The sequence below is a fragment of the Canis aureus genome, chromosome 32 (assembly GCF_053574225.1).
Source record: "Canis aureus isolate CA01 chromosome 32, VMU_Caureus_v.1.0, whole genome shotgun sequence".
NCBI lineage: Eukaryota > Metazoa > Chordata > Mammalia > Carnivora > Canidae > Canis > Canis aureus.
In genome coordinates, this window is record NC_135642.1 from 14,201,800 (window position 1) to 14,215,047 (window position 13,248).

Sequence of the window (13,248 nt, forward strand, 5' to 3'; positions counted from 1 at the left end):
GCTTAACAGTCCGACTACTTGTTCAAGGTCAACTTGTTCTATCACTTCTGTAACAATATTTCAAAACTCTCCACTTGCCTTAAAACTCCTAACTCCAGGGGCACCTGGGTGGCTCAGCGGTTGAGCATCTGCCTTTGGCCCAGGGCATGATCCTGGAGTCCTGGGATGGAGTCCCACACTGGGCTCCCGGCATGGAACCTGCTTCTCCCTCTGCCTTTGTCTTTCCCTCTCTATCTGTGTCACTCATGAGTAAATAAATAAAATCTCAAAAAAAAAAAAAACAAAAAAACCTCCCAACTTCTTTTCTATTAGATGACATCATCTCCTACTTCATAGAGAAAACAGAGGTCATCAGATGAGAACTTCTTTAACTTCCTGTTACTAAACATAAAACACCTACTTCCTCTTATAATTGAGGAGGTATCTTCTCTCTCTCCCAAAACCATTATTTCTCCTCTGAAATACTTTTTTTTAAAATTTCCAGCATTGTGCTCTAGTCTTTGAGGCGCCTAGAAGTGTTCCTGAACCTGTTTAAAAATCCTTCAATGGCTCTCTGAGGTCATAGCATAAAGTCCAGGCTCACTAGTCCAAAAGTGCAAAACCTTCCAAGATCGGACCCATTGCCGACTTGACTATTTAAAGCTTATTCTCCACTTCACCCGGAGATACACAATGAGCTGTAAGCCTCTAACTAGGATGAACTACGAGGAATTTACCGAAGGCGCTATGTTCTTAATGGCACACGCTGTTCCCACGGGTTGGAAAAAACTGTGGCCCTCCACCCCAGACTTCTGGGAGAACTACTTAGCCTTCCTGATTGAAAAGTCACTTCCTCTGGGAACCCTTCCAAACATCCCTAAGAATAAGGCTCTTCTTTCATTGTGCGCCAAGCCCGCCTCGGACGTTTCCAATGCCACGCACTGTATTCTATGCACTATCATTTGTTTCCATGTCGATCTCCAATCTAGACAGATCGAAAGGCCCCGGAAGGCAGGGAAGGCGTTCTTTTCGCCTTCTTTTCTTCCAGTAAACGGTTTACCCTTAACAAATGTTTGTTGCACTTCGGGAGGGATCCGAATTATCCGGCTAACGGGTGAGTCCCCAGGCTCCCCGCCTGCGTGGCAGGGAGATGTAAACCCCTCAGACGGTGATTGGCTCCGGCGCCAGCGGTGTCCGCGCCCGCGCGGCCGAGGCAGTGCGCATGCGCGCGGGCCAGGCGCGCGCAGGCGCCGGGAGGACGCAGGTCCAGGTCCCGTCCGGGGGGTGTCCGAGCCGCTGCCGCGCGAGAGGAGTGGCCGGAACTGCTTGGTGAGCCTTCGGGAGGGGGGTTGAGGGAGCAACCCGGTTGGAGATCGGGATCCAGTCCCAAGAAGCAAGGGGATTCCCGTGACGGTTTAAAACTTGGTGCGGTCGGTCTAAAGGGGAGGGTGGGGGGTGCTCTGGCCCGGACTGGACAGGTCGGGCCCGAAGCAAGGACCCGCGCTGCCAGGAAACCACCGCGGGGCCGGCGGAGGAAGGGCGGCAGGATGGTGGTTGGTTGAACCCCGCCTCAAAACCTAGCGGAGGTAAACTCCCACTCCCCCACCCCTGCAGTGTTGCTGTGGTCGGGATTAATTGTATGTGACCACAGTGATCGAATGACTCTGAGCTAGAGTTTGGAGGTGTCTGAGGTGCGTGGCATCGCAGAGTCCGTGCTCTCGAGGAAAGTCCATCCGGATTCGCGGCTTTACTGTAGACGCACGAAGGATCCCTGGAACACTGGATTTTACGATTCCAGGCTGGAGTTGTTGGGGGGGGGGGGAGGGGCGGGATGTCCTGGAAAGTGCTGTTTCATCGCATCCTTTTTTTTCATCTTTAGTCACCACCATTTTAGGAAAGGTAGGTAAGGGTAGAGGAAACCGAAAGGCATCAAAGTTGGGAAAAGGAGATGAAAAGGGAGTATCATTTTTGCCTTGTGCTAGTCATCTTCAGGGAGCAGGGGGCAACTGAGGAGGGGTGTTTGGATACTGGCAGCTTCTGACAGCATTCCCTCAGCCGTGTGAAATAACGTAGCTTCTCAGTAACAGGTATTTCAAGAGCTGAGAGCAGTATTACTCCCTCTGCCTTTATGTCCTTAAGACTGGCTTTCAGATGTGCCAGTAAAAAATACAGCAGATACGACCAAATAGAAATGGTTCTCCGGCGTTCTTGCCTAGCCTGGAAAATTCATGGCACATCATTAGCTAGAATACTTTGAGACGTAAACTTAAAATAGTTCATAGTTAAGATTTCGAAAAAACTAATGTTCTTCCCCCATCACAGTTGATGCCTAATGCATCTAAGGGTCAGCTGTCATTCGTGCCTTTGGCAAGAGATAATGAGAAAGACACCTTCATATAAATATTAGCAAGTATTAGGAAGAACACCTCTGTTCACATTATCATGCTTTTTTTTTTTTTTTTTTTGACAGGTCATGTGAAAGTAAATAGAATGGTCATATAACAGCCTACAGCTCAAATATTTATCTTATTACTAGGCTGTTTTGTTTTGTTAGGTGCTTGTGGTATATACAAAATTGCTGTTATTCTAGTTCCAGGATAGCAATGCCTTATTGTACCATTATTAACAGTATGGCACTCTTTCCTTTAAACAGTAGTATTTCTGTATGCATCTTAGTGTTTGTTGCTTTTATTTTAAATGAGCTTTAGCATAGTAATAGGATCACTTAACTGAAGGTCGCATCACTTCTAATCATTCAGAACACAACCTTAAGCCAAGAAGGAAGGAAGGAAGCAAGCAAACAAACAAAAAACAGGCCCTGTGGTTCATGGGACAGCTGTCAGTATTTCACTCCTCGTGAACCATACCACCATCATAAATTTTGCCTTTTAGAAGATTGTGTTATTTTGTTTCATGTTTTTAATAGATTTGTTTTCAACACTACCTTCTTCCATAGTGATAACCTGTGAAGTCATGGTTTTTATGTATACCTTTTTCTAGTATGCATTATAGTAAATATGTAACTTAAATAACTATTGCTTACGTAACAGCTGAAATGATCTAGTGTTCTTGCTCTGCACTCTGGAAAATACTGCTTTGGAACTAACCTACTCATTTTTGAAATAAAGTGAAGATTGGACTAGGCTAGTGGACTTCAAAATTCTAAGAACTCAGTGGTGGCATTCACTATTGTGACATGATTCTAGCAAACTTACTTATCTTGTTTCACCAGATGAAAGTAGATTAGAATAGCAAAAGGGAAAAAGAGGATGTTTGCTCTTCCGACATTTTTGTGAAATCAGCTGCCTTTTTTTTCCCTTCTGAATTAAGGTGCTTTTTCTCACTTGCTTTGGTTCCTGTCTTAAAGCATTCTGGAAGTCTGTTTTTTTAGTTGTGTTTGTTCTTAGTGTTATGTATTTTTTAGTGTTTATAATATATGATGTTGCTTGCTTTCAGTAGTGCTGAACTTTTTTATTCTAGTGCTGTATTTGGATTCCGGTTCTGTAGATTGAGAGAAGACCAGATGACAAAGACTGGTCTTTTCTTTGTTGTGGATAGAGACTTGAAACAGATGGATCCAGTGCCTCCAACAACTGGAGGAAGTGGATTGTAGAGCCAGGAAACAGCATGTACTGTTCCTTTTGTAATATTAGTGGTGGAGGTGGTGTTCCGTTTGCACTCATTTAAATTCACTGACATTTTGATTTTGATTCCATTTTAGGTTGTATTGCTACTAATATATTTAAATCACTGATAAGTATATTTCTGTGGAATCCTCCCATTGTCTTGATTTTTGTGAGATCTGTAACTTGGATTTAAATTTATTTGAACAATGCTTTGACAATTGAGTTTACCTTTAGATGGCCTCTTAGACTTATAAAATAAAATCCAAACTTCTTGGTAGAGAATACAAGCCCTTCAAAACCTGTCTTCTGTGTCTGCCTTTTAAAGCCACCCTGCCCACTCTGTATGCATATATAATATATTCTGGCATGATTACTGAGGTCTTACATTGTGACACTTTTTTGATAGTCTAAAATCACAATTTTTTTAGGGTTGATCATGCTTGGATTTCGATTCTCAAAATCACAAGAGATGTTTAGCAATTATGAAAAATTATAATAGAAATAGATAGGAATCATAAAAATTATAATTCCTCTTTAGATGGTATTCCACTGAAATCTCCTAAATAAAACCCTCATTAAGCAGCCACAGATCAGCCTTAGGAGCCAGTGCTTCCCAGGCGATGATAGCAGCCCCGTCAGAGGTGGCAGGGGTACAGCAACAAGGGACAGAGTTTTGGGATCATCAGGGGCTTTGTGGACTTACCCTCAGCATGGAGAGCGCCACCCCGCCTCACCAAGCGTGGACGTGCTTCTACTCTGGGAGTGCGTGATTCTGCCCCCCTGACAGCTGGACACAAACCCGTGGACAGCCTAGTTGTGGAGTGACAGCACAGGATAAGGTGTTGTTTTAAAATCTGAACTGATGTTGCTTTGTTCTTCGGATTCCACACCTGATGGTGGAATGTGTCCTCTTCAGGACACATGTTCCTTGCACACTCTCTTTCTCTCGAGATTTTCTTTCACCCCCTTCACATATCTTTTCTCATGACCTCCTGGAACTGGATTGGGGCAATGCATGGACAGAACAGACACTGTTTGCTCTTGCACAAGAGCTCATGGGAGCTGAAAAATCTTGCCGCTATCCACTGTATCTTGTTTTCATTATTTATAAATGTTGCTTTTAAACTGGAAAAAAAAAAGAAGAAAAATAAAACTCTATCACTTTATTCAGTCTCCCTTGTCCGAGAGATTCATCCTGAGATGAAACTCCATGAGACAAGAACCTTGCTCTTCCACTTCAGCTCCAGGGGAAATAGCTATACTGTGGATTATCTGAGACCTATGAACCCATCGGGCTGTAGAGATCAATAAAGATTGAACACTACATACCAGCCAAGGTTTAAATGCTTAGGATGAATTAACTCAATCCTTAAAATGCTCAAAATAAACATTATATTCTCATCTAATGAAAAAAACCCTGAAGCACAGAGAAGTAAATTAAGCAACAGTCAGGATTTAAAAACATGTCTCCAAGTATTGGGCACTTAACCACTACACTGTATTGCCTTTTGTATGAAGAAGAATGTCACTTTTTTTTTTTTTTTTAATTTCTTTATTTGAGAGAGGAGCATGAGCAGGGGGAGGGGCAGAGGGAGAGGGATAAGTAGACCCTGCTGAGGATGGAACCTGCCATGGGGCTTGATCCCAGGACCCTGAGATCATGATCTGAGCCAAAATCAAATGTGTCACCTACTGAGCCACCCAGCCACCCCAAGAATGCCACTATATTAACCTACCATGGAGAATATTCTTTTCCAGGGACCTGAGTTCTCTATCTCTGGTATCTGTTTCCTAGTATCATACTGTTTGAGAAGCTAACCAGAAAGGTTCTAAGTGAATTTGGAATCAGAGCCAAATACTTGGATGACTTGGGTTAATATTTCATTCAGGCAAGGTAAAGCCTTGCTAGTTGATCCTGCCTCACACTTGATGTCTTCCTTGGCATGTACCATACTTAATTAAGTCTGCTAGATTGTATGTCTCTCCTACTTGGAGAATGAATGCTGCATTCTTGAGCCTCTTGCTTAACTCTTACAGAGCATCTCTTTTCTGTTTTCATAGCCTTTCTTTTAGATGGTGCTAATATAATTGATTATAACCACATGTAGATCTACCTTCCTAGGATTATATTCTGGTCACTTAGAGTAGAATTATGGAAATTCCAGGGTTGAGCAGGATTTGAAAACTAGGTGTTGGACTTCAGCAATTAAGTTATAAACAGTACTTCTTTAAAACTGAAGTGTAATTTTGATCTTTTTGGTTCTTGATTTTAGTGGTATTTTCTTAGCAGTATGGTTTCTGTCTTGAATCATGTGCTTCAGTACTCTTTGAAACCAAGGCATTTAATAGATATGATACAGTGGTATACTTCTTACACTTGAATAGTTTTTGAGTTTTATAAGAATGGTAACATTGTTCTCATAGAAGGAAGTAGAAAGGAAGCGAGAGAGGAAGTAAAAAGAGGAAACTAACCTTAACATAAATAAAGCTCCATCTAAATGACTTTAGAAAGAATTAAATTTCCTAATCAGAGCAGGGACTCTTTTTGGTGTAACCTAGACTATTTTGAGTATTGTACACCTGTACTTTTTGTCCATGGGCATCCTTCCTTCCTTTTGTCCTTCCTTCTTTTTGTTTTTTTAAGAAGATGTATTTATTTTATTTATTTGATGGAGAGGGAGAGACAGCAAGAGAGCATACAAGCAGGGGGAGCAGCAGAGGGAAAGGTAGAAGGGAGCCTGATGCAGAGCTTGAACCCAGGACCCCAGGAGCATGACCCAAGCTGCTGAAGGCAGATGCTTACCTGACTAAACCACCCAGGTGCCCCTCCTTCCTTCCTTCTTTATGTGTGAACATTTTTTTTTTTTTAAGGCTCCGTGCCCAGCATGGAACCCAACTTGGGGGCTTGAGTTCACGAACCTGAGATCAAGACCCAAGCTGAAATCAAGAGTCGGACGCTTAACTGACTGAGCCACCAAGGCACCCCTATGTGTGAACATTTTTAATGTTTCGTATTAAAAAGAGATCTAGGGACACCTGGGTGGCTCAGCGGTTGAGCGCATCTGCCTTCAGCTCAGGGCATGACCCTGGAGTACCAGGATCAAGTCCCACATTGGGCTCTCTGCGTGGAGCTTGCTTCTCCCTCTGCTTATGTCGCTGCCTCTCTCTGTGTCTCTCATGAATAAATAAATACAATCTTTATTTTGAAAAATGAGATCTAAGAGTAATAAACATATTCCTAAAGAAAAACTAAATTCTTTTACCCTAAAAGTGATGGCCTATGTCTGAATTTCTACTTTGTTCTCTATTGTCCTTATTTCATTTCTTTGTTTATTCTCCATTATTCATCTTTTGAGTCTTCAAGAAAGAGCTACTATTATGACATGAGATGTAGCTGTGAGGTGGGGATGACTAGCAAGGTTCACCCTGCTTGAGTAAAATATTCACTCCAACAATCCAAAGTATTTTGGCTCTGATTCTAAGTTCACCCGGTAACTTTTGGATTAGCCTCTCAAAACAGTCAGATACCACAGACAGTGAACATAAATAACATGAGTCTTTACTGGGGGCTAAACACTTCACATACATCAATTAATTTGTGAGACTACATTGGGAGATAGAACTGTTATCCTAATGTACAAGGAAACAGACTTGAATAGGTTAGGGTAAATTGCGTAGGTATCAGAGCTAGGATGAACTCAGGGTCTGTTTGACCTCAGGGTCTATGTTATTAGCCACTACATTATGCTCAATCAACACAATTTATTAAATTATCTCACCTAATCTAGAAGTAGGAAGTTTAGTTACAGGAGAATTAAAGCAAATCATTTTCAGCCCAACCTGGCCTTAACATTAGTTGATATGGTCTTAGCCTTAAGCTAGGAAGACTTTAGTATTGTAGAGAGGCAAGATTGAAAACCTGGAAACTGTATATGTTTAGATGCAATGGAGAAGATTTTCCATATCCTAAATAAAATATACATTTAAAAAGAAAGGATAGTTTTCCTGATACCAGAATATGTTCCCTTATTTAATAGCTAAATGCTTAAAAAACGTTCGTGGACTGAATTAAGAAGGAGATATTCGGGGACTAGGATCTCTTTCTGCTAAACTTTTAGGCTACACAGACTGCTGAATCTCCATAAGTATTAAGGGAACTCTCAGCTGTCTCTGGGCAGTCACCATAGCTAGATTTCACTACATTCTCTTCTGACAACCTTGCCCTTAGTTTTCTTCTTCAGGTGGGTCCTGGTCTGGTGTGCCCTCCTAAGACCACAGAACTCTGCAAACAACTGCTTTGTCCTCGGTTACCATCAAGTCGGTTCCCACCTCCCCCTCCTCCAGAACAGATTGTATATTGTGGAAAGAACCTAAGAGCTAGAAGTGCTGCATTTTATTCTCTTAACATAAAGAAGTTGGACTGGATGATCTCCAAGATTTATTTTTCAGAGACTATTTTCTGAGATAAGAATTGAGCAGAGGGCAGCCCCGGTGGTGCAGTGGTTTAGCGCCGCCTGCAGCCCAGGGTTTGATCCTGGGGACCCTGGATCGAGTCCCGCGTCGGGCTCCCTGCATGAAGCCTGCTTCTCCCTCTGCCTGTGCCTCTGCCTCTCTCTCTCTCTCTGTGTCTCTATGAATAAATAAATAAAATCTTAAAAAAAAAAAAATTGAGCAGAAACTTTGTTCCCAGATAACTGATTAATTGAGCAGAAGTTTCTGTAGGTAAGTAGTTTCCAAGTCATGTTCCATGGAACCTGGTTCTTTGGAATTAATAAAAGTATTATTTGAGGGACAGATTTTATGGTCATCTGTATTTGACTGGGAGAGCCAAAATTAAACAGATTTCTTTATTGCTTCAGGACTTCTGATTTCCACCCAAGAATTTAATTAGCCGACCAATCTATAAGGACAAATGTACAAAATAGGAGATGAAGAGGTATAAGAGCAAAATACCTTCATTGTAGAAAGTTCATGGATGATATCCACAAAGTTAGAAAATATCAAGAAACAACACTATAAACATATGATTTAGGAATTTGAAGTTAAACACTGGAACAGCTAGTACTGTTGAAAATTCTGCCTCTTGGCTCCTTGAATCAGGAATTGGTTTGGCACAAGGGGAGGCAGGGGAATTGCTATTCATTACTGCTGTAGAACTATTTGACATCTCAAACTATGTACTTAAATATATTTGATTAAGATTAAATATGAGGGATCCCTGGGTGGCGCAGCGGTTTGGCGCCTGCCTTTGGCCCAGGGTGCGATCCTGGAGACCCGGGATCAAATCCCACATCGGGCTCCCGGTGCATGGAGCCTGCTTCTCCCTCTGCCTGTGTCTCTGCCTCTCTCTCTTTCTCTCTCTGTGACTATCATAAAAAAAAAAAAAAAAAAAAAAAAGATTAAATATGAAAGAATATAGTCTTCAAAAATAGTCTTAAATGGCTGAATAGTATTCCATCATGTAGTTGTACCATAATTATTCAGTCAAGTCCCCTGTCATTGGTTATTTAGATTGCTTCAAAATTTTTCAACGTTATAAACAATACTGGAACTAATGTATTTTTGTTTGTATCTGATTGCTGAAAGAAAAAAGCCAAAGAGTAGGAATAATTTAGGATTTTCTTGTATATATTACATCATCTATTGAGAGTTTGGATTTTTAAAATCAGCATTTTACTATCCTAAACAGTGGTTAAGAAACTTTATAATTTTATAGAAATGAGAATTGAAATACCCACAGACATCCTGGATGCTAAAAAAAATGCTATTTATATCACTATTTCTTTTTTTCTTTTTTCTTTTTTTTTTTTTAAGATTTTATTTATTCATGATAGACATAGAGAGAGAGAGGCAGAGACACAGGCAGAGGGAAAAGCAGGCTCCACACCAGGAGCCCGATTTGGGACTCAATCCTGGGTCTCCAGGATCATGCCCTAGGCCAAAGGCAGGCACCAAACCGCTGATCCACCCAGGAATCCCCTTATATCACTATTTCTTGTATCATTTGGAGCTTGCAACATTTTTTATCTTCTAGAGTTTTTCATTATCACAGGCTTATAGCTATTGCATAGACTGTCCTGTACAGAAGTTGTAGAGTAATAGAGTATTCTGAAACCTATCCACAAAACCAGTGTATGAGGTTTTTTCTTTTTTAATATTTAATTTTTTTTAATTGTATTTATTTAAGATTTATTTATTTATTTATGATAGACAGAGAGAGAGAGAGAGGCAGAGACACAGGAGGAGGGAGAAGCAGGCTCCATGCTGGGAGCCTGACGTGGGACTCTATCCCGGGACTCCAGGATTGTGCCCTGGGCCAAAGGCAGGCGCTAAACCGCTGAGCCACCTAGCGATCTCCATTTAAAAATTTTAAAGTCCTGGTCTTTTGTTCTTTTTTTCCCCCCCAAAACATGTATTTATTTATTTATTTGAGGGCCTGTGTGCGAGTTGGGGGAGGGGCAAAGGGAGAGACTCTTCAAGCAGGCTCCCCAATGAGCCTAGAGTGGAGCTGGATCTTACCACCCATGAGATCATGACCTGAACCGAAACCAAAAGCTGGATGCTTAACCAACTGTACCACCCGGGGGCCCCAAACCAATGTATGTTTATAACTTTTTGGTAGTGGGGAGAGGGTTTGGATTAAATAGGTGATGGGGATTAGGGAGTGTATTTGTCATGATGAGCACCAGATGATTTATGGAAGTACTGAATCACTGTGTTGTATACCTGAAACTCAGCTAACACTGTATGTTAGCTGACTGGAATTAAAATAAAAACTTAAAAGAAGTAAAAAGTCCTTTTAAAGAATATGTAGAAAGTACATTATTGTGTAAAGCAAATAAAAATCCTCTAAAATTTTCTTAAACTTTGTCATTCCATCTCATCTAAGCTGGAGTGGACATTTACATTTTTGGCCTTTAGTTTTTAAGCTATACATATATTTTTTAAAAGATTTTATTTATTCATGAGAGACACAGAAAGAGAGGCAGAGACACAGGCAGAGGGAGAAGCAGGCTCCATGCAGGGAGCCCAACATGGGACTTGATCCCGGGACTCCAGGATCATGCCCTGGGCCGAAGGCAGGCGCCAAACCACTGAGCCACCCGGAAATCCCCTCGTACTTGGATCTTAATAAAGAAGTACATCGGGTGTATTTCTTAACATGGTTGTTCTATCCTTTTTGTTTTTTTTTAAAGATTTTATTTATTTATTTATGAGAGACACGGAGAGAGAGGCAGAGACATAGGCAGAGGGAGAAAGCAGACTTCCTGCATGGAGCTTGATGTGGGACTCGATCCTGGGACTCCGGGATCATACTCTGGGCTGAAGGCAGACCACTGAGCCACCCAGGCATCCCTGGTTGGTCTCTCCTTTTTCCAACCACTGATTTTCTTTTTGGAGAAGAAAGGAAGTGATCCATTGACTATAAAGTACAAGTTTTCTACTTCAGTGGTGCCTACTCTACAGCTACTATCATTTATTTTAACAATCTGTAACATATTTTATACTGTGGCAGAAAATTGTTTGGCATAGGAAAAGCTACAAAATTAATGTTTTCCTTCTCATCTTCCTTTTCATTCTTACTCATACTGTTTTTTTTTTTCTTGACTGTTCTTTTAAATAATCTTTCTACAATTTTTAGAAATTGAGACATAATTCACATAATGTAAAGTTGGCCATTTAAAGTATACAATTTAGTGGCTTTTGGTATATTCATAAGGCTATGTAGCCATTACTACTAATTTCAGAACATTTCCATCATCCCCAAAACAAACCTTGTACTATTGGTAGTCAGTCTCTTTCCCCCTTTCCCCCATCCCCTGGCAATCACTAATCTACTTTTTGTCTCTATGGATTTACCCATTCTGAACATTTCACATAAATGACACCATACAATATAGGGTCTTATGTATCTGGTTTTGATCAATTAGAATAATGCTTCCAAGCCTTATACATGCTGCAGCATGAAGCATTCCTTTTTATGGCTGAATGGTACTCCCTTGTATGGACATTTGGGTATTTTCTGCTTTTTGGCTGTTAGCAATAATGCTGCTTTAAACATTTGTGTACAGGTTTTTATGTGGGCATATGTTTTCATTTCTCTCTAATGTACCTGGGAATAGAATTACTGGGTCACATGTAATTCAGTGCTTAACCTATTAAAGGCTAAGTTGTTCTTGTCCTGCATTGTTAAATGGTATGTTTCTCCTCCATTAGGTACCAGAATTACAGCAGGGGTAGGATATCCTCAATTAGCTCTTGGCTATACATTAAAAACCAAACAACTTTCATCTAAAATAGTGGTTTTCAACCTTGGCTGCCCATTGGAGTTAACTGGGAAGGTTTAAAATCAAACGGCTCTCACCCTCTGAGATTCTGATTTAAGGCTTGGGCCTCTAGGTGATTATAATGTGTAACCAAGACTGGGAACCACTGTTCTAATTCTGACTGGAGTTAGACTTGCTCCTTGAAAAGGGGAAGGCAGGGATTTCATATATATACTTTTCTTGGCAAAGCTGCTACACATTTGAATGACTTGATAATGTGTCTCTCTACTCTCCTCTTTTTAACGTATGTAATTGTAATTGAAGGCACATACTCTGAATCAGTCCACCGAGGTTTGAACCTGACTATACTATGTGACCTTGCAAAAGTTGCTTAACCTCCTTGTTCCTTAGTTTGTATATATGTAAAATGTGGAATTAAATAGTGTTTACTGTGGTCTGAATGTTTGTGTCTTCCTACCAAAATTCCTATGTTGAAATCCTAATTCCTGCTGTGATGGCATTATTAGGTGGAACCTTTGGGAGGTGCTTAAGCCATGAAGGTGGAGTCCTCATGAATGAGATTAGTGCCTTATAAAAGAGGGTCCAGAGAACTCCCTAGCCCCTTCCACCATATAAGGCATCAGCAAGAGGGCCCTGATGAGAACTTAACCAATGCTGGCACCTTGAGCTCAGACTTCTGCTTCTAGAACTGTGAGAAATAAATTTCTGTTGTTAATAAATTACTAAGTCTATGTTTTTTGTTGTTGTAGCAACTTGGACAGATTAAGAGAGTATTTTAAGGATTAAATGAATGAGTGTGTGTGTGTGTATTTTTAAAAAATTTCTTAGGATAGTGTCTTGCATGGTGATGCCCAGGTGGCTCAATTGCTTAAGCATTCAACTCTTGGGACGCTTGGGTGGCTCAGTGGTTGAGCATCTGTCTTTGGCTCAGGTCATGGTCCTGGGATCCGGGATCTAGTCCCACATCAGGCTCCCCTTGGGGAGCCTGCTTCTCCCTCTGCCTATATCTCTGCCTCTCTCTGTGTCTCTCATGGATAGATAAAATCTTAAAAAAAAAAAAAAAAAAAGCATTAGACTCTTGAGTTTTGGTTCAGGTCATGATCTTAGAGTTGTAAGATTGAGCCCCATTTTGGCTCTGTGCTGGGCATGGAACCTGCTTAAGAGTCTCTCTCTCTGTCCATCTCCCTCTGAGCCCCGCCCCCTTCTCTCAAATAAAATATTTTTTTTTAAATAGTGCCTTGCATGTATAGTGGTTTGTAAGTATTATAGTTGTTGCTGTGATTCTTCTTAATTCCTTACTATTTAGACTTACAAAATGGTGAGTAGTGACTATTAAAAAGTTACTTGCCACTTAA

At 40.9% G+C, this 13,248-nt stretch overlaps 1 protein-coding gene across 5 annotated transcripts in view; it reads left to right on the forward strand.

Annotated features, from left to right (window-relative positions):
* The window catches only part of SNAP23 (synaptosome associated protein 23), a 38,906-nt gene that overhangs the window by 945 nt on the left and 24,713 nt on the right, over window positions 1-13,248 (forward strand). The window contains exon 2 of one of the 5 annotated variants that reach the window (XM_077880792.1): window positions 485-679. The exons of 1 other annotated variant lie outside the window; for it this stretch is intronic. The gene's annotated coding sequence lies outside the window, so the exon portion shown is untranslated. Of the gene's footprint in view, window positions 1-484; window positions 680-1,069; window positions 1,094-1,189; window positions 1,309-1,336; window positions 1,566-13,248 lie in introns of those variants that run through there. 3 more of the 5 variants (XM_077880794.1, XM_077880789.1, XM_077880790.1) reach the window with 3 other exon arrangements.